Source organism: Drosophila willistoni, assembly GCF_018902025.1.
Source record: "Drosophila willistoni isolate 14030-0811.24 chromosome XL unlocalized genomic scaffold, UCI_dwil_1.1 Seg141, whole genome shotgun sequence".
NCBI classification, from domain to species: Eukaryota; Metazoa; Arthropoda; class Insecta; order Diptera; family Drosophilidae; genus Drosophila; species Drosophila willistoni.
Window position 1 is genome coordinate 14421745 of NW_025814052.1, and position 20084 is coordinate 14441828.

The window sequence follows — 20084 nt, forward strand, 5'->3', positions numbered from 1 at the left end:
CTTTCTCCTGACCTACCCGTTTGTCATATTCATAACAACATTTAAACATGTGCGCAATTCAATGCCAATGTTTGGGAAAACAAAAGAGCATATTGGACCGAATCTCTTGTAAGAAAGATATTCTTACAAACTGTTTCAAACAGAATAACTTTTATTTTGCATTAAGTCTTTGATATTTAACAGAAAAGATTCTCTTAACCAAAATGAGAAGGACAACCAAAAGGTAATATGAAGGATATGCATAGAATCAAAGATTCAAAATTGATCTTCAAGTCTTCTGTTTATGAATATTCTGACTTTCTTCCAGTGCTGTTGTTAAATGTCTCAATTGATTCCTTTGAAGCCGCCTTTATTACCCGAGACTAACATCTTCACACATTTAATTTCATTTCTTTTAGTTGATTCCACTGATTACAGGGTATTCAATTGTCTAGATGGCTATTTAGTTAAAAAAAGACAGCAGCATTGCCGGTTTTGATTTCTTGTGCCTTTGCTTTTTTATCCCCTCCCCACCTCGGCTCCCACCGATCCTCTCTTCATGCTGCGCTGAGGCTGCTTTTGACACGTGCAACGTTGACTACCACAATTCCCAGTCCTCTTCCAACATACACACCATGCCACCATGCTACCATTTCACCAATCCCATTCCGTTTATTTATGATGTTCATTTGCAGAGCTTAGCATAACTGCCGCAGAGACAGAGATAGAGACAGAGACAGAAACAGAGACAGGGACAGGGACCAGCAACAGTAACAGAAAGATTGTCAGAGAAACAGAGCAAGCAAGAGGCAGTGAGAAGAGAGAAAAGAGGGAGTTGCTGCTGCTCATAACTCAGACAGAAGCAAAAAAGGGAACCAACTCCTGCTCCTGCTCCTGCTTGAGCTCACAGGTAGTACTATAAAAAGAAGTAACAATGCCGCAAAACAGAAAAAAAAAAATAAAATAAAACGCAACAACATGCGGCATGAAAATGGGGAACGTTGGCAGTAAACAAAAGGCAAATTGTTGTTGCCTGTTGTCCTTGTTGTTGCCGTCGTCGCCGTTTGCCATCGCCTCTAAATTATGTCACGTAATTAAGCTGCATTAATATGATACTCGTCTATCTCACTTGGTCTCTTCCCATTCTCATTCTCATTCTCTGTCTCTTCTGTTCCTTTTTTGGCCTGCCATTATTCCAGTTTCGCATTATCTGCGTGTAGAAATTGTTGAGCCCCGGCCTCGGTATTTAATTAAAATATGCTCATGAGTAAAAGCCTCGAGTAATTCTGCCATCTACAAAATTTCAATATTATACCTACAATACTTACACACACACACACACAACACATACATATGTAGTATGTACTTGTGTATGCATGGTCCTTTCACTTAACTGCATTCTGCAATTGAAAACATTATTGTTGCTGCTGATTTCCCTCTCGACAAAGTGGCCAATAGTTAGATTCAAATCGAACAATAGCTAAATGCAAAAAACACCCGAGGTGGTAGATACAAACAGTTTCTAACGAAATTTCTAATACCCCAAACAGTAAACAGTTTCCCTCATATAATATATTTTGGGAGGAGCAAACACACAGCTGATGTGAATGCTGTTACTTCCCTTTTGTAAGGGTATGTTAAAAAATTCGGAAATGATTTCAAATTTGAATTACATGTCAAACAGAAATGCATGCAAACAAATAAATAAATTATCATCCTAATGCAAAATTTAAAACAATCAACAAAATGGCAATATGTTCAAATACACTCACACGTACACACACACACACACACACACACACATAGATATGTGGCAGTAACAAGGACAGAATGTTCACAAGTCATTTAAAAACTGTCAAAGAAATTTTCTAATGGAAACATGTTACCAATGGCCAAATGGCCAAATGGCCAAATGCCCATAACCTATAATAGATACATACCTACATATATAATTATGTCAAGTCCAAGCAAGAATGAAAGGTGGTTCGGAGAGGGTAAGCAAAGGAAAGGAAAGGAAAGAAGGTTCAGTGGAAGAGGTCAATGGATATTCCTGGCATTTACGTGCCTATTGTGACAGTTTAAGCGGTTTAAGCGGTAATTTAACAGTCTATTTTATTCACACACACACACACACTAACACACACACACTCTCTATTTTTAGTCAACACCAACTCTGGTTCCAGCCTCAGTCCCTATTTATTTATGGCCCTTACCAGAACCGGCTGGCTTGTATTCCCAATAATTATATTCTATTTATAGGTTTGATTGAATTAGATATTAAGGCGTTTCTACTTAAAGCAAATTGACACGAAATGGTTAAGCCACGCAGATGGCAGTAAGAATAGACGAAAGGGTATGGAATTGATGACTGAAAAGCTAGAAAATAACGAAAGACCAATTGAATTGAATTAGATGGCTTTCATATAATTTTATTTAATCAATATGATTCCAATGGTGAAGGCAGAGTTGTTTCAAATCAGATGAGTGGAAAAGGGGAAAGAGAAACGGAAGGAACGGATGGGAATTTTACAATCAACAAATAACAAGCTTTAGGCTACATGGTTGGTAAATTATAAACCAAATTGAAATTAGTTCAAAATCATTTTGTTATGAGCTCTTGAAACAAGACTATACATTTTTGTTAACATTCATGTGGATACTAAGCAATTAGTTACCAGTTCGTTGCCAGGCACATATAAACTTGCCATTCAAACTAATTTGTGTACTTAGTATATAAATTTTGTGCGTTAGTCAGATTATACATACATATATTGCCTTGTTCTCATTTTGAATTAGGTAAATGGAAATAAAAAGGGTTTGAACATTTTTTAACTTTTCCTATCAGATTTCTAAATGCATGGCTAGTTTCCATTTCTAAATTCTAATATTAATTCTATGTTTTTTGATATTTGCTTTGCATCAGCTTTGAGCTACATACACACTTATATACATTACAAGTGTACATTTCATTATCAATCCATTTTGATATCCCGCCCATTAAATACGCCCCCCCCTCCACTGATATACCCCTTCACACATCATCATCTCATGTGTTTGTATTGCTCTAACAAAATAGTAATAGCAGACACTTCATTATTCTATCTAGCCACCTTTATTACCATCATTCTGTCTTGCGTTTATTTTTTCTCTCTTTTGTTTTTACTTTTGAACAAAATTTCCATAGCATACTTATGAGGGCGAAGAGCTAGCAAAGTTGACTGTGGCGTTGCCGTTGCTGTTGCTGCTGTGTTTGGCGTAAACTAAACATTGAAATTAGTTTTGAAATTTGTAACAGAAAACGCAACGTACACACACTCAACTCCACCCCCCTCGCACCACGCCGACAGCACACACACACACACACATAGAGAAATTCATTGTCTTTCAATGTGAAAATTTAACTTGGAACGCAGCTGAGTCAACAGCGCGAGAGAGTCTGTCCGCTTGGCTGTGTGTATGTGTGTGTGGCGAGTGTGTATGTGTTTGTGTAGCCGCGTAATTTCGCTCGAACTCCCCTGCCTCTGCCCCTCACCCACAACATCCCTTTCTAACGACACACACACACTCTGGCTGGGCAGTTGGCATTGTATTTTGATTGTAGCTCGTTTGCTTTAGCATTTTTCGCTCCCTTTTCTCTTCTATCTATTGTATTTTTGTTGCCTTCTCTGTGTTTTTTTTGCCTTTTCTATAACAGTTGCATATTTTATTAATTTTCTTCTTTCTTTTGTCCCAAGCGAGTGGAATAAAGATATGTGCAGTGTGTGTGAGCGTGTGTTATTTAAAAAAAAAAATTTGTTTAAATTCCATTTTAATTTCCATATTTTTGCCGTGTGTAACAAAAATATTATCACTGTTGATTTGCAATTTAGACGTAGCTATTCACAAAATGATGAACTGAAAAATAAATCGAAAAATAAACAATAACCACAAAAAGAAAAAACAATTAGGTGAAAAATATTTAAGAGAGTTCTGTCCTGTCCCCTCAAAATAAACGAACCGATGTCAGGACTTTCATTTAGTCCATGTCTGGCTGTGCTTGGACTGGCAGGTGAGGAGTGCCAGGTGATGAGCTGGGCTTGAGATTATCCAAAGATGCTGCCCTGCAGCTGCTTATTTGTCAGACTCTAAATGATTTTTAATAGCGCAATTGACAGAGTCGCCAAGTTGACTTAAGTCAAGTCACTGGCCCCGCGGGCCAAAAGCAAGAAACACGAAATTGTAGCAAGACACAGGGAGCACTGTTAGGTGGAAATTGAGGTGGGGGGAGGGGTTGCCATTGCTGCTTTACAGTGTTTGTCCTTGAATATGAAATGGAAAACTCAATGGCGCAAGCAAACAGACAAACAAACAAACAAACAAACAGACAGATAGACAGCCAGACAGATCGACAGACACGAGTGGAAAGAGAGGACAACTGAAACAGAAACAGAAGTAAAAGCAGACAGGATGCACCTCAGGGTTGTCAGGTCGTTGTCGTTGTTGTCGTCGTTGTCCTCGTCCTCGTCGTCATTCTCGTCGTCATTCTCGTTGTTGCATTGTTTTTAGCTTTGAGTGGCTGTTGTTTTATCATCCATTTCTCCATTACCCATTCCCTCATCTCCCCATTCATCCTCTAGAGTTTTTCTATGCGCTTCTCAAGCATGCAAGCATCCATATCATCCAGTCATGAGTTTGACATTTGTCGGTTTGGATCACTCTGTTAACTGAGTTGACTTGGATGCGCCCGATTGTCGATAGCATCACCTGATGATGTCTTTACCAATCGCTAAAAATGGCATCGATGGCGAATATGATATATTCTATAGCAATTATTAAGTTCGCGTAACACGAATGAAACATTGCAATAAATTTAAAGCACCCAAAAAAAAGAGAGAGCCATTTTCAAACGCTAATGAGCTGTGATGAGCGATGGTTATCCATATCTCAGCAAACGAAATGAAAACTCATGCATTTCGTAAAGCGAGATGTTCAAAAACCATAGTCAAGTTGGCATTCAGGATTAAGAAGCAACGTGACAAACAAACGAAAAACGAAAAAAGGAAAAAAATGAAAATGAAATTTCCTTTTCACATCGCATTTCTCTTAATTCCTAGACAAAAGGCCTGCAGCAGGAGCGCAGCAGATGGTTTGATTGATTGATTATTGGCATGCTTGATTGATGCCCCCTGTCAGGAAGGCGCTGATTGACAAGGTGTGAGGGTGTAGACTGAAATACGGAGAAGCCAAGCTGAAATAAAGTCTAGACACTTAAGCTGATGACAGAGGGGGGGAGGGGGAAAGAGAGTGGGAGAGAGAGTGAATACTTTCTTTTCCTTTGCTTTTTTTGCCAACTGTCATTCCTAAATGGCTTGTTTGAACGCCGTTAAGTGCCACCAAGAAGGCCCACAAATAAGACTTTGGATTTAATGCAATACATGGCAGAAGGAGAAAGAGGAGAAAGCAGAAGAAAGTGAAGCAGACTTCTCTCTGATGACAAATAAACTTCTGGGTCATAAGTAGGCGGTGATATGTAAGATGTGCGCCATATGCGAGATATGAGATGGCATCGTGACTCACTCACGAATTTTATATGTACATGTATGTGTATACCAGCATGAGCTGGAACTCAAGGAGTTGTCCTCCTCCGTCCCATGTTCAATTCTTTAGACAGGCAATACATAAGCTTGTCGCTTGTCGCTCATCTTTGTTGCCATTGTTTGTGGCAAAGACAAACACAATCACACATAAAATAGCTTCAGTCAACATACTCAAACTCAATGGGTGGATGGGTGGATGGGTTGGACGGAATAATGGAGGGGAATCAGGATCCGGGCTGGGCTGGGGACCGAAACTTTCCACTTTTCACCGAAAAGTGGTAGCAAGAGAAGGAGGAAAATAAATAATAAAAGCAACGAGCCAGACAGACAGGCAGGCAGAGAGTCAGTAAGGCAGCTGCACAAACAGAACGAACAAACGAATGGAACGCGAAGCTCAAATGAAAGCAGAGGAAGCCTTCTGGCAATTATATGCCCACATGGCCACGCCCCAACCTCAGCTCCAGCTCCACACACACACACACAAGTTAAACCAAAGTGTTAAAAATGTTGAAAGAAATGAAAGACGGGACGACGAGAACAGAACAGATGAAATGAAACAAACGAAAAACTAAGTGGAAGATGAAACACAAGTGGACAAAAAAGAATGGCAAAGCCAATCTAAAAGATTGTTTTGTACTGCAAAGTAAACCGATGACATTGGGGGTCCTCCCAAAAAAAGGGATTAGTGTGTGTGTGTGTGTGTGCGAGTGTGTGTGGGGAGGGGAAGATGGTAAAAAAGAACATTTGTTAAGTCATACGCTCGATTCGGTTGTAACAAGCCAAAGGCCGTCTCCCTAGCCCACTCTCTACGACACCAACTTGCCCCATTGCGTTTCAAGTGTTAATTTGATATCCCTGTGGCATAACACACACACACACAGACAATCACCAAACGAATATATCTACATGGGTAAGGGTTAAGGGGGAGCCTGGGAATAGCGTTGCCATTGTCGAAGCGTGGAAAGCAAAAAACGAAAAAACGAAAAAAACGAAAATGGGAAACGAAACGAAATGAAGAAACACAAAGAAGTTGAGTCAACTTGAGTCGTGTTGAGGTCTTTTCAGCTCAAACGCTGTCAACGGCTTGGCCATCTTCCACAACCTTCGACATTCCCATCATTGCCTCTGCTTTGCTTTGCTTTGCTGTGCTTTGCTTTGTTATTCACGTCACTTTGTCCTCTTCCCCTAACATTTCATCCCATATACACACACACACACATAAACTTTCAAGTGTCCATCTCGTGTTTGAAGTATTTTAAAAGCTTCAACATTTTGAATTGACCAAAAGTCTTTCTTTTCCTGTGTGTGTGTGTGAGTAGTTGAAGGAGCAGCAGTAGCATTGATTGTTAAGCATGATTTCTAATTGGGTAATTCAATATGAGTATTGAAAAATATGGTTATAAAACTCATGAGAATGGTTAGCCACTCGCTAGTGATTTGTGTTTGGTTTATGCCAGGGAAAACTGAAACAGGTAACAAGGTGCCCTCTAGGCACTATGAGCTATGTATATCTATGACAGGCATGTCGATATTGTTCTAGCCTAGGCCTTTTCTTTCTCTCTCTCTCTAACCTCTCCTCTCACTCTCCTCTCACAATCAGTGGCAAAAATTCTTTCGTTTGACAGCGATTCGGTCAGCGGTTGCATTATGTTGACGTTATTGTTTTCGTATAATGGACTACACTTTGAAGTGCATTAGCGCGTAATTGATTGAATTGAAGTTCCAGTTCCAGTTACACACACACACACACACACACACACACACACCCCCACCACAAACACACACATACGCACGCACACATTGAGTCACGGGGCAGCCATTTTCGTTTATGGCACATTTTGTATGTGCGTCGCATGGTAAAACAAAAACTTGGTCGCTAACCAAAATGAAACTGGTATGGAATTTAAATTATGTGCATAAAGAGTGAAAGAGCCAAGAGAAACACACAGAAAGCGAGACAGACTGTGAGGGAATGAGGGGGTGAAGTAGAAACGCAGTGGATTGAAGAAAAATTTAGGTTATCTATATAAAAGCAAAACGAACAATCAAATGCACTGCCATTCAAACAAAAAAAAAAAAAAAGTAGAGAATAGAGAAACATTCAAATTGATTGGATATTTGATAGGTTCTTTTTGTATATTTTCAAACAATGCCCGAAAATCAACAATTATTTAACGAATTTTTAATCGATTGAGAAAGAAAAACAAGCAAATCGCTGCAATCGATTTCATTATCGAACTGATATTTTATGTCAACTGTAATCAACTCTTCACGTTCTATATATATATATTCCTCATAAACAGAGTTTTCTGTATTGCTCTTCACTTACCGTTAGATCGAGTGTAAAAAATCGAACCTATTTATCGATAGATATCGCCTTTAGATTATAACCCAAATGATTTTGATTAACGTAAATCTCGTTTCCTGCTCAAATTGTATTGGAAAATCATTATACCCGTTGTGTGGTGTTTGTGTTTTTTTCGGTTGCAAGTTTTGGTTGGCGTTTTCCGCTGCCGTTGCCGTTGCCATTACAAAAGGTTTTGCTTCAGTGCCAGGCAAAGCGTTAATATTAAACGACGCGTCGGTTTGTTTGTTGTTGCTGTGGCAGGTCGTTTTAGTTGCTGTTATTGTTGTTTAACTTGACGCTTTCGTGGTGGTCTTCGGGTTGAAATGTCAAAAGGCCATATAGAGGAAGGCGAATGGCAAAGGATACCCGCCTTAAGGATGAAAACGTTGAGAAATTTCAAAATCACTTAGGGGAAAATTCAAACATTCATATATAGAAACTAACGTACGACCTTGACATCCTTTCGATTTGTATTTGCCTTGAAGGATTTGCTCTGAACTTTTTGTCTGCTGGTTAGCTGGTGTCTGGTTTTTTTTTTTTTTGATTTTTTGTTTTACTTTGCTATAAGTCTTTTGCTTAATTTGACTTATCTTACTTTTCCATTTCTTCGATTGATGTCTAATCAAGGCAAATTGCCGCAAATTGCCTCCACACACACACACACACAAATACATATACGAATTGCTTAAGTAATTAAGTGGTAAAAAGTTATAAATGGATACAAAGTTTTTATATGGGTATTTATTAAACAAATAAAAAGCAAAAGTTGGATTTTAAAACCAAAGAAAAAGAATAAATTTTTCGATAAAAAATAAATAAATAAACTTGATAGAACAGAGAGAGAGAGAGAGAGAGAAACAGAGAGACAGAGAATGAAGAAGGGGGAAAATCGATGTGTGTGTGGATGTATTTTTAAGGCTGAGGATTCATATGTTGGTAGGTAGGTGAGAGGCGTGGTCAGGAAAAGAGAATATTTCGAACGTTTTATCATAACCGTTAAGCACATAAAGAGACAGAGAGAGAGCGAGTGTGAGAGAGAGAGATGGCACGGAAGGGGTTCAAATATAGGTAAAATCCTGCGTTTGCCTTTCCTAGTTAAAAATAAATAATTAAGCCAATTTCTCTGCATATACGTATATATATATATATGTGACCATGTGAAGAACTTTCAACAAAAAACGCCAAATTAATTCCGCCCACCTCCCACGTCCACACACACACACACACACACATGGACACACACACATATCACGCTCTAACACAAGGATATCCCATTCGACACACAACATAAGAGAATATTAGTGTGGGCAGAGGTAAAACTCAATTAAAAATCCATTGAAACACATACATACATATATAAACATTTATATATATATGTATATATTTATATATAACAGTAAATAAAATGGAAAGGACAAATCTATCAGAGGCTTTCATGGCATAGACAATAGGTAAATGTAGATGAGTAAAGGCAAATGCGAAGGATTTCTTGTCAAAAATTTGTTTTTATTGGAATCTCATGTGCTTAATTGCATTTAGCTTTAGTCTGAAATTAGCTTAATGACTCTGGGATCAAATCTTGCAGCTCGAGGTCTCTTCTGAAGTAGATTGTTTCAATGGCAGCAGCAGAAGAAAGTAGACTTTGCTAATAAGTCTCTCCAGAATTGCAGAATCATATAGTTTAGTTATCGATCTACTGATAACATATGATTTTCAAAGTTTACAGATAATAAATGTAATAAATGTTTGAGAATATCGAACTTTGCTTAGAAAATGTTTACTATACCGATTGGTCAAGGATTGGGTTATCCAAGTTTAACGATCTGAACTATCTCCAGTTTAAGTAAATAAAGTACAGACGGAAATTACTTATTTATATTTAAATGAATACCATTATTTATTACGCTGCAGATTTTGCTTAAATGACGAGTTGCGTGTTGTAAAGATAAAACGGATGTAATTGAATCTTTTGTCCGAGCCATCGGGAACATTCAGCTGCTGTGGTCACTGAGGCGTTCACTGAACTTTTCTTTACTTTGCCTCTCTTTCTGTTTCTCTCTCTGGGGCCACTTTTGCTGCAATTTCATAGGCATCATCATATGGCAGGCAGGCCTGACAACAGGCCAGGGCAGACATTCTGGGACCTTTAAGTGAGCACTTTTCTCCTCCTTTGGCTATCCCCTTTGCCTTGGTGTTGGGTGAAATAATTTTAATGCGCTTGCCACGCCCTTCACACCCAAACCAGAGTGTGCCCTTGGACCCGGACGCGTAACCGCATCATGTAAATAAAAATTATGAAAAGTTGTCGCAGCAGCAGCGGCAGCAACAGCAACAGCAACAGCGCGTGGCAAAAATCCACATAAGTATGCATTTAAAAATAATTTATGGCGAACGAACGAAGAAGCAGAAAAAATGATGAGGAGCAGAAGGAGGTGGAGGAGGCGGGGGGGTGGGGATGTCAGTGGCAACCAGCGAAACGCCTTTAAATGGACAAACCGCGGCAGAGGCAGACAAAGTGCGCTTAATGAGGCTCAACGCAAAGGCAGCAACAACAACAACAACAACAACAACAACAACAACAACGTGCCACCAAATTGCGGCTCGTTCGTTCAAAGTTAGCCACTCTGCCTCTCACCTCTCACCCACCATCAAGTTATATGCAAAAAAATAGGAATTATATTCATATCAAGTAAATACTATATAGTATTCTTCTATATATAGTAAAAATGATTGATTGAGGCATTGGTTTTTTGTTTTTTGTTTTCCTTCTAAACTCGTCGGTTGGTTGCTCCGTTTTTTCTCTTCCAAAATATTAAGCAATGTGCGGCAAATAAACATGGAAAATGTTTTCTCTACGCCTCGCTAAATCCGAGAGGGAGTGGGATGACAGCAGCTTTCTCTCTCTCTCTCTCTCCATACCACATCATTATCATCTTTATGATCGTGATGATCATCAACATTTTGGCGGGCTTAATTAATGATGCCAAACAACGTTCTTCATATCCTTCTGTTGTCGGTTCAAGCTGCTTTCCACCATATGAAAAATGCGCATAAAAAATGGGCATAAAATATTCATAAAACAACAACAACAACAAAACACACACACACGCAGAGAGAGAGAGAGAGAGAGAGAGACATGCACTCACACATGCGTGTCCAGCAACGTTAACTGTCATTGCAGTTTGTGGCTCTTTAAAAAATTGCTCAGTCTTTAAAAGGGCCTGTCTGCCTGCCACAAACAAGGATTTGACCCACTCAGCACCAGCAACATGAGGTGGAGGAGGAGCAGAGGGAGGAGGCAGAAGAGGCGGCAACGACAGCAGCATTATTAAGAGGCAGGCAGGCGAACATGGCCGGGTGTGTGTGTTTGTGTGTGTGTGTGTGTGTGTTGCTTGTCCAGCGTTGGCCTAGAGCCGGCAGCGTAGAAATTACATTACATTTTACAAGTGAGGACGAGGTCCTTGCCGAGGTCTAACCACAGCAGCAGCAACAGCAGCAGCAGCAGCAACAGCATATTGCTGCTCTCACAGTTTGTTCGCCCACAGTTCAGCTGCCAACATAAAAATTTAAAATATTAACATAAATTTTTACAATGAGGCAACAATTTTTGCCATGGGCGTCACTCTTGTTCACCTCTCTCTTTCTCTCAGACACGCCTCTATGTTGGAGGAGTACGAGGGGGAGGGGTCCCCTTAGTATTGCTGGTGTTAAATATTTTGTAATAAGCATAAACCAAAGGCGAAACAAGTTTGAAATTTATTCATGTTGGCGCAGGAGAAGGACATACAGACACACACACAGACCAAGGCATTTGACGTGACGAAGATGATGATGATGATGAGGTGAGGAGGCAGTAGACACACACACACCATGCCATGGTGTTGCTGCTCCTGCTCCTGCTGCTATTGCGGCTGCCTGATAATGGTTCAATTATTTTTCCGCCCTATTTAACTGCAAGTAAAACGGGCAACTGCCAACCGACAACGGACAACGGACAATGGACAAGGGGTAACGAGCAACTGAAATGTAGAATAAAAGTCGACCTGCTGGCTGCTACCGGTTGACGGTTGCCTGCTGCCTGCTGCCTGTTCCCTGGTTTTGGATCTGGATCACTCCAGTGGCCACCACAAAAAGAAGAAGAAGAAGAAAAAAAACACAATAGCCAGCCAACCTCATCGCTCCCGGATATGTTGAACAATTTTCCGGCCATAGACGAGAGAGACGTGCAACACATTTGACCGACCCGACCGCTTCTTTCTTCTGTCTCCTGTTCGCCTCGTCTCTGTCACTCCCTCTCTCTCTCTGTCTCTCTTACCCCACCCATTCCGTTTATGCCTTCAGTTACAGTTCCAGTTCAGTTCTATGCTTCATGCTTCTGGCTTTGTCCAACCGCAAAAATTTGTCACACGTCATATGGCCACGCCCCATTTTTGCTGAATGAACGAGGGGCGTAAAGAACACACCCATATTCTGTGTGTCAGAGAGGGAGGGGAGGGAAGTGGTGAAGGTGGTGTGGAGTAGAGTGGAACAAAGGCTTTTTATGTATGCCGCATTGTCAGCTCGTTTAATGTGTGAATCGTTTGTTTGCCAGTCCTTAAGGCACCACAACTGGTTAGAGGAAAGGAATCTCTCCCAAGGTGAGCTAGAAGCGAAGAGGGGAGAGCTTCAGAATGAGGATGAGTGGCGGGGTGGGAGGGATATCACTGAGTGTGAAAAGTTGATGGCAGAGTTAAAAACAGTATTTGTATAGGAGGAAGACCATAATTGACCCAAAAGATTGACTAGAATATAAAGAATTGTTTTGTTAACAACTCTTGGATTGGAGGGGGCGGGTTTGGGGGATTGGGGATAGCGCATTGACTAAATCGATTGCCAAGTGAAATGGAAATAAACAATGTCTGTCAGACAACGAGTCCTGCGAGCAGTGTCTCTGCTATTTATGTCATTGGCGCCCAACGTTGGGGCTAATTTCAAATTATTAATGATGTCCTCGATAATGATGATGATGACGATGCTGCTGATGGCCAATTGAAGGCATTACACAGCCACGCGCAGTTTCAAGCCAAAGAAGACGCAATGAAGCCCCAGACAACTTCGGTGGGTGACCCACTTTTCAGTCTAAACGGACGAGCGGAAGAGCCCAAGCAAATGATTTTCTTTACTGCGTTCAAAGTATTTAACATTAATTAACATTAATATAGCTATCTTCCGCCCTTGGAAGCAAATCGACTATCCAGATCCTGTAGTCGTCCTCCAACTGGCTGCACCTTTAGAACGTTCAGTCGTTCGGTCGTTTAGCCGTTCCGTCGTTCAGTATCCGCGACCTGAACTTTAATAACTCAGTTAAACAGCTTATGGTCAATTTGATGGGTGAACTGCCCCCTCGATGGGAGGATGGGAGGAAGGGAGGGGTAGCTGAACAGAAGATGGAGGTGGCCACAAAGTGTTTTCTGAACAGCCGTTGTGGCGGCACATCCGTCCGTTTGTCCGTCCGTTTGTCCATCGTTTCCTGTGTGCAGGTTTTTTTGAAATTCTTCGCGGATACCGAAATTTAATTTCCTTTGTAGCATTTTTTTTATTGCTATTTATTATTATGATTATTATGTAGTTGTAGCACACACACACACCCACACACTCCCACTCACATACATCTATACATTTTGGCCTCGGTGTTTGTTTGGTGTCGAACGTTGGCTGAGGCCCGGGTTTTGGTTTTGGCCCTGAATTGGCCAACAACGGCCGTCGTTGGCCGTTGTTGGCTGTTAGCTGTTAGCTGTTATGATGGTCATAAATTTGTTTGCTCTCGTCTTGCTCATTGTGTGAACGACAACGAACGGCCACCATCAACATCATGATTATGATGATGATGATGATGACGACGGCGAGAAGGGTTCGATATGCAAACAACAATATTTGTACAAATTGTTTGAATCCTGCCTTTCTGCTCAGCCCCATCCCTAATCTCTCCATCCTCATTTCCCCACACATTGATTCGCCAATTGAAGGCTGTAAAATTTATGTCCACTGTTGCTTCGCCTGATTATACTATTATGTATGTTTGGTATTAAATGTCCAACTGCTTGTAAAACTATAAAATTTCATGATTTATTTCAGAGACAAAAGCAGTGAGCAAGACGCTGTGGTAGGAATGTGAGAAGTGGCGGGGTGGGAAAGTGAAATCCTTGCCTTGGGGTGTCCTTAAATCTAAATTTGAAAGGCAGACCCGAAACCCCTTTTCTGATTGCCGGACCTAAGCTTAGTCTGGCTTGGGGCGCTGTAAATGAAACCACAAATAAGCAGCATATGAATATTTCCCATCTCTCTTTCTCTCTCTTTCTCTCTTTCTCTCTTTCTCTCTCTCTCTCTGTATATCTATCTATTTATCTCTCTGCTTATGTTATTGTTGTTGTCTCGGGGCTTGACGTTGCCTTGTGGTAATCTATATATTTATCTTACTCTACTTCTTTTTCTCATTCGTTTCTTTCCCTCTCCTTGCAGGGTATCGAACTTAGCTGAATCGGGTAAGTGGAATCATGCCAAAATGTCCAGCCTTTTTTTTTGTTTTTTTTTTTGTGTTATTCTTCTTGACTGGAACCTAGTCGATAATGAAGTTGAATGTGTTGACAAGTTTATTTGCTTAATTTCTGCCTGGCACGACATCGTTTTTTTTTTTTTTGAGTTTTTCAGGTTTCTAGGCTATTTCCACCCCTCTTACAATACAAAAAGAAACCGAGGAAAAAACATAACTGAAATAAAATACCAACAAAAATTGTAATCAAAAAGATGCCACGGGGAGTGGTCAGTTGAGTTAACGCCCACCTCTGTTCCCACCGGGGCGTATATGTCGGCAGGGTGTGTTTCATCACGAGTAATTTGAATTTCCAATTACCAGCAGTTGCAAATATAATTACTTTCCAACGTAAGCCTACCGAAATGATTGTAGTTTCAGAAAGATATAAAAATTTAAAAAAGGATCTTGAAGATCTTACAAAAAGGGAAATAGAAGCCATTTAAAAACACGAAATGGGTTTAATTATAGGAGAAGTTAAGTTCATTTAGTTATTAAAATTGCTGAAATTTTCAATCACTAGCAACTACCCACTGAAATATATGTATGTGCATAAAGTAATCCACAATCTTTGGTACTTTGATTCCCAAATTTTGTTGTTCACTCAGCGCACGCAAAGGCTGTTGATTGGATTTGGGGGAGTAGCCAGTTCTTTCTGCCCTTACGCCCTCAAGTCCGCGGACTACTTTGCGTGATATTTGCTTATTTATGCCTTTGAATTTCATTTCATTAAAATGACGCCCATAATGTTGTAGCTCCCGCTCGAGCACTTGATGTTACTTGGAACAGCAGGGAAGGACTATGCATGAAATTTCAATTCAGAAATAAAACATTTTCACTATTAACTACGTTTTGTTTTAACCCATTGGCAAGAAGAAACTACAAGTTCGTCAAACTGCAAACATTTTCCATTCATTCTTCTCAGTTCTTCCCAGTTTTCTGAGTTGATCACGTGCTAGGCAAAAAGAAACATTTTCCTACCATGGTGGGTAACATTTTCTAATCCTCCTCAATTTCATCATCATCATCATCGTCGTCGGTCAGTACTAGAAATGTTGAGGGAGCAATGGTCGCAACTAAGTAAGCTTCCCTCTCTCTCTCTGCTTGCCTTTTTACCATTTCAGCATTACGGAAACGGAAATAATTTGTCATTTTATTTCTATTTTATGATTATTTATTTTATTATTGTTTTGTCCTGCACCAACCAAAATAAGGAAGAAAAAAAATGTATAAAGACTTCGCTTACTCACTCAACGTTTGGCTAACACACATAACATTAGCATTCTGTGGCTGTGAAAGCGAGTGTGTGTGTGTGTGTGTGTGTGTGTGTGTGTGTGTGTGTTGTATTACCACGCTAACGGACTTCCGTCAGCCATCATGTTGGCGGGAAGGGGTTGCAACGGTAGGCACTGTGGGGCAAATTTATTGCGCAAAGCACTACAAAAATCGATGTAAGGTTTAATGAACTTTCTGTCAAATGCAAAACGATCTCTTGAGACTTTTTATCTTGTCCTCAATTCACCATTCTCAGTATTTGTAAAAACGTTTTTGATCACCATATATGTATACCATAAGCCATATTAGCTACTTTTAACTGTTTCGAAAGCAAGTGGGAAATACCTAGTTAAGTAAATTAAATTAGTAGAATGCTCTTTTTTTAGCTCCGATTTTGTTCTACTGTAGATAAAGCCGTTCTCTTTTTTTTTTGTTTTGCCTGGTTGGTCCCTTCCGTCTGCAACATTTGCCTTGTCTCCGTTGACATTTGCAATGCTCGTTGGCTCAGTGACTTGGGGCCTCGGGTCCGCCATTCTTCATAGCATATCGCTTACTTGCGCATACTTAGTGAGTGGCCAGTGACCAGTGGCCAGTCACCAGTCACCAGACGCCTCCTTGTTTGTTGTACACACTACATGTCACATTTTGTGTCTTTTTTTTTTTTTTGGGTGTTTCTCTTGTTATTTTCCTTTTTTTTTGCTGGTTTTTTTCTGTTTTGTGTCCTGTTTTTTCGTCATTCCTGTTTGTTGGCTTGTTGAACAAACTTGTGCGTAATTTTCGTTTAGAGATAGCCTCTCATCCCAGCTAACGTACTGTCTCTTTGCACACGTTTGTTTAGTGCGTGTTGTCACTTTATTTATGGGTCTCAGCTTGGCCAATCTCTCTCTCTCTCTCTCTCTCCCACCCATCCAATCCTTCGCATAGACCAAAGTCTATGCCTATGCCCAAAACGTATTCCTGTTAGTGTTCCCTCTTGTTTCTGTTTCCACTTCAACTTCAGCATCTGCATCTGACCACTGATACAGTGATTTTTCATGTGATGATTAATTAACTCAACCTCAGTTTTTCATTTTTCGTTTTCCGTTTTGGTTTTTCGTTGGTTTTTGGTATTGTATATACTCTATCGAAAGTGGCTATATACCTTTTAGACAGAAGTTTACAACACTATTAGTAAAAATTACTCTCTTAGTTGTTGAGATTATTATGTTCATCGTTCCCACGATTCTTTACTGTTTATCTATTTAATATACATAATGAATAATGGACAGAAAGGAAAGCAGGTTGTCTGTGTAGCAAGTTCTATCATCAGCAGACTTTGCTAAAGAACTCCAGAATTGCAATAGCCATATCATGTCGTCAACGCAAAAACTAGTTGGGAATTCTTTATCAATTTTGATTTATGGTGACTGCTTGTACCGTGGGGCAAAACTAGCCAGAAAGGGTATTAAAATTTCAGTGTTACACATTCATTAGTTTTGGTTTTTTCATTGTTGAATTTTTTTTTTTTATGTATATATTTGTGGTAATTTATTTAAGCCCCGAAGCCCAGCCACATAAATAACTTGTTGTTGTTGTTTAGCCAGATTTCACCTGGCTGAGAAGTCTGCGTGTGTTTAATTTCCACACGAGCACCTTTTTGAAGGCAAAAACAGAAAAGTACATAAATATTTATTCTGCCCGGAGTATAAAAAGAGACGAGGAACAAGAGACGAGAGATATGTATCCATATATATATAAAGTAGTCTCAATGAAAGAGAGAGAGAGAGAGAGAGGAGAAAAAGTGGTAGTATATAGCGAATTACTCTTAATGAGTTGGAAAATGCAAACAAAGCACTGCATAAAAACCAAGACTGTGTGAGACAGAAGGTCAACTTGAGGCCAAGTAGGGATACTCACTAACTTCTATTGCTCCTGCTATTGCTCATGCTCTTCTGATCCTGGGCCTGGGCCTGGGGAACTCGACCAAAGCAGCGGCCGGATATTACAATATAAAATGCGGAAGCTAGGCAAAGTAGTCGGGGAGCATTAGGCAAGGTAACGCCAAAAGGGAATCAAATTAATGCAAACAGTTGAGTCAAAAAGAAAAAAAAAAAAAAAAAACTATGAGCTATATTTAATCCGAATGGAACGACGGCATGGAAAGCTGTGAAAAGTGAGTGACTTTAGGTCTTTGTTGGCCATTGTTTGCATTTGATTTGAATATTATGAAAAAAGGAAAATAAAATGAATGAAAATGGACATTACATGAGCAAAGGAAAAAACCCGAAAAAAGAACGAAGCAAGGCAACGACTTGCTAATATCCTAAGAAGGGCATCAAAATGATATCCATTTTAATCCGTGTTAGGTCTGGCGGCCATCAATTGCAGGAGAGAAACTAAAAGATTTATTAATGATCAAATGACCATGATGGTTTCATTTCCCAACACACTTTTCTTTCATCTCTTGGCAAATGTGAAGGTTTCTTAAGCATAATATATTTCCTTTAAGGGGTCGGGGATGTTGGTTGAACGGAGATTCAAATTGGCCAGTCATGGTCAGTAACAGTAACAACAGCTTTGGCTAGTTCATATTTTGTTTTTTTTTTTTTTTTGGTTGGCCATGTTTAATAAAAAAGTTAGGCGAGGCTCTCTAACTTGAGGGAAACAGCTGTGGCGGCTGTTCATAGTTGATATCAGTTAATTATGTGCGAACATTTTGTGGTCTGTATATGTGTGTGTGTGTGTGTCTGACTGAAGTCATTTATAATGGGGCAGTGCTTATGGCCTAACCGTTTCGTCCTCCCAGCCAAAAGCAACAAGGTCATACATTCTATGCCGCTTCGCGATTGCCGCAATGTAAATCACAAGACACTCAATTGGGATAGAATGAAAGGAATAGGACATCGTCTCTCTCTCTTGCTCACTCACCCCCTCATTCGAATGGCAATGTGGTAATTTCTGGTCACACTGTGGCCATGAAGCAATTAGTCTCGTGCATGGCTTGTGGTTGACCAAAAAGAGGCCAAAAGACGACAGAGACGAACGGAGATTGAGAGACAAGCCACATGAATAAATAAAAAGAACAGATGAGATGAGAAGGAAGAGGGTCCAGAGTATAGAGGGCCAAATGAATGTGGTTGAAAGGCTAAGAGAAGTAAAGTCTTGATGGAGCGTTGAAATGAATAAAGTCAAAATAATCAGAAACGAACAAGTCCGATTTGCAGGGAAATTTGTCAGTGATTCGTCAAATAGTCGGAGTAACAACTAATCTTTATATAATCTATGTATTAAACTCTTGAACTCAACTGCTTACAAATCTTTAGGTTCTGATAGTTCTCTTAGACATTTCGTAGATACATCTGCATATGACTAACTGGCATAGCTTCGATTTAGCTGAGATAGATGAAGGATATTTGAATCTTTTAGATATTTCACAAAATATTGAAAGCATCTATTAAAGCAAATTGAAACGAAACTAAAACCAATGCATATTGTATATCTATGGAAAGCAATTTTTTTTGGCTTTTTATTTTCGCTCCACATTTTCCGTCCATCGCTGCAGCTATTCAAAAATGAGAAGTGAAATGTCTCCGGTCTACATGTACATGCCCTTACCGTATACTCCCTGACCTCCTCCCCACACCACCACCCCGCTTTCCGCTCTCTCTCTCTCCCATTTGCCGTCTGTGCCATGTTTTTAGAGATACAAATTTTATTTGCGCTTTTGTTCTGCTACGTGGATGATGATGCATTTACCACAGCCACATTTTTACTGCTTGCAACGGGAAAATCTATATGTATCTATATATACATATATATATATAAATATTGTGCATACAAAAACAAATGGAGAATGGCAAAAAACGAAAGGCGAAAGGCGAAAGGGCGTGGCACATGGCAAGCTATTCCATTACGCCCTGCTATGGTTTTATCCATTGCCGATGATGATTGTCGAGTGCTTTATTCGATTTTGGTCTCCTTGCCCCTTTACCATTTCCTCGCTCCTCATTTTTATGCTCACCAATGGAATGTGTTTCGGGTTTTTGATGTTTTAGTTGTTGGTGTTGTTGTTGCTATTGCTGTTTTTATTACTATTTGTTGTTACTTTAATTTGCAATGGCGTGGCAAATCGTTCATCATAAATGTCAAGAGACTTTCAACAAGAATGAGGATTATAATACCAGCGAATGCGTTTCACTGGGTTAGGACTAAAGAAACAAGGTCAGTGGCTGGAGTCAGTTACAGTCAGTTAACCCCACCCCCTCCCTAGGTTTCTTAGTTTGTTTGTCCAGACCAGAATAAGACCAAATCAACATCGAAAATCAGCTTTCTTTTGCTTTTCCCTTTGCGGCATTCGAGC

The 20084-nt window shown here is 39.9% G+C and overlaps 1 protein-coding gene across 1 annotated transcript in view; it reads left to right on the forward strand.

Annotated features, from left to right (window-relative positions):
- The window catches only part of LOC6638049 (zwei Ig domain protein zig-8), a 119053-nt gene that overhangs the window by 13599 nt on the left and 85370 nt on the right, over positions 1-20084 (forward strand). The window contains exon 2 of the mRNA XM_047011299.1: positions 14401-14423. The gene's annotated coding sequence lies outside the window, so the exon portion shown is untranslated. The remainder of the gene's footprint in view (positions 1-14400; positions 14424-20084) is intronic.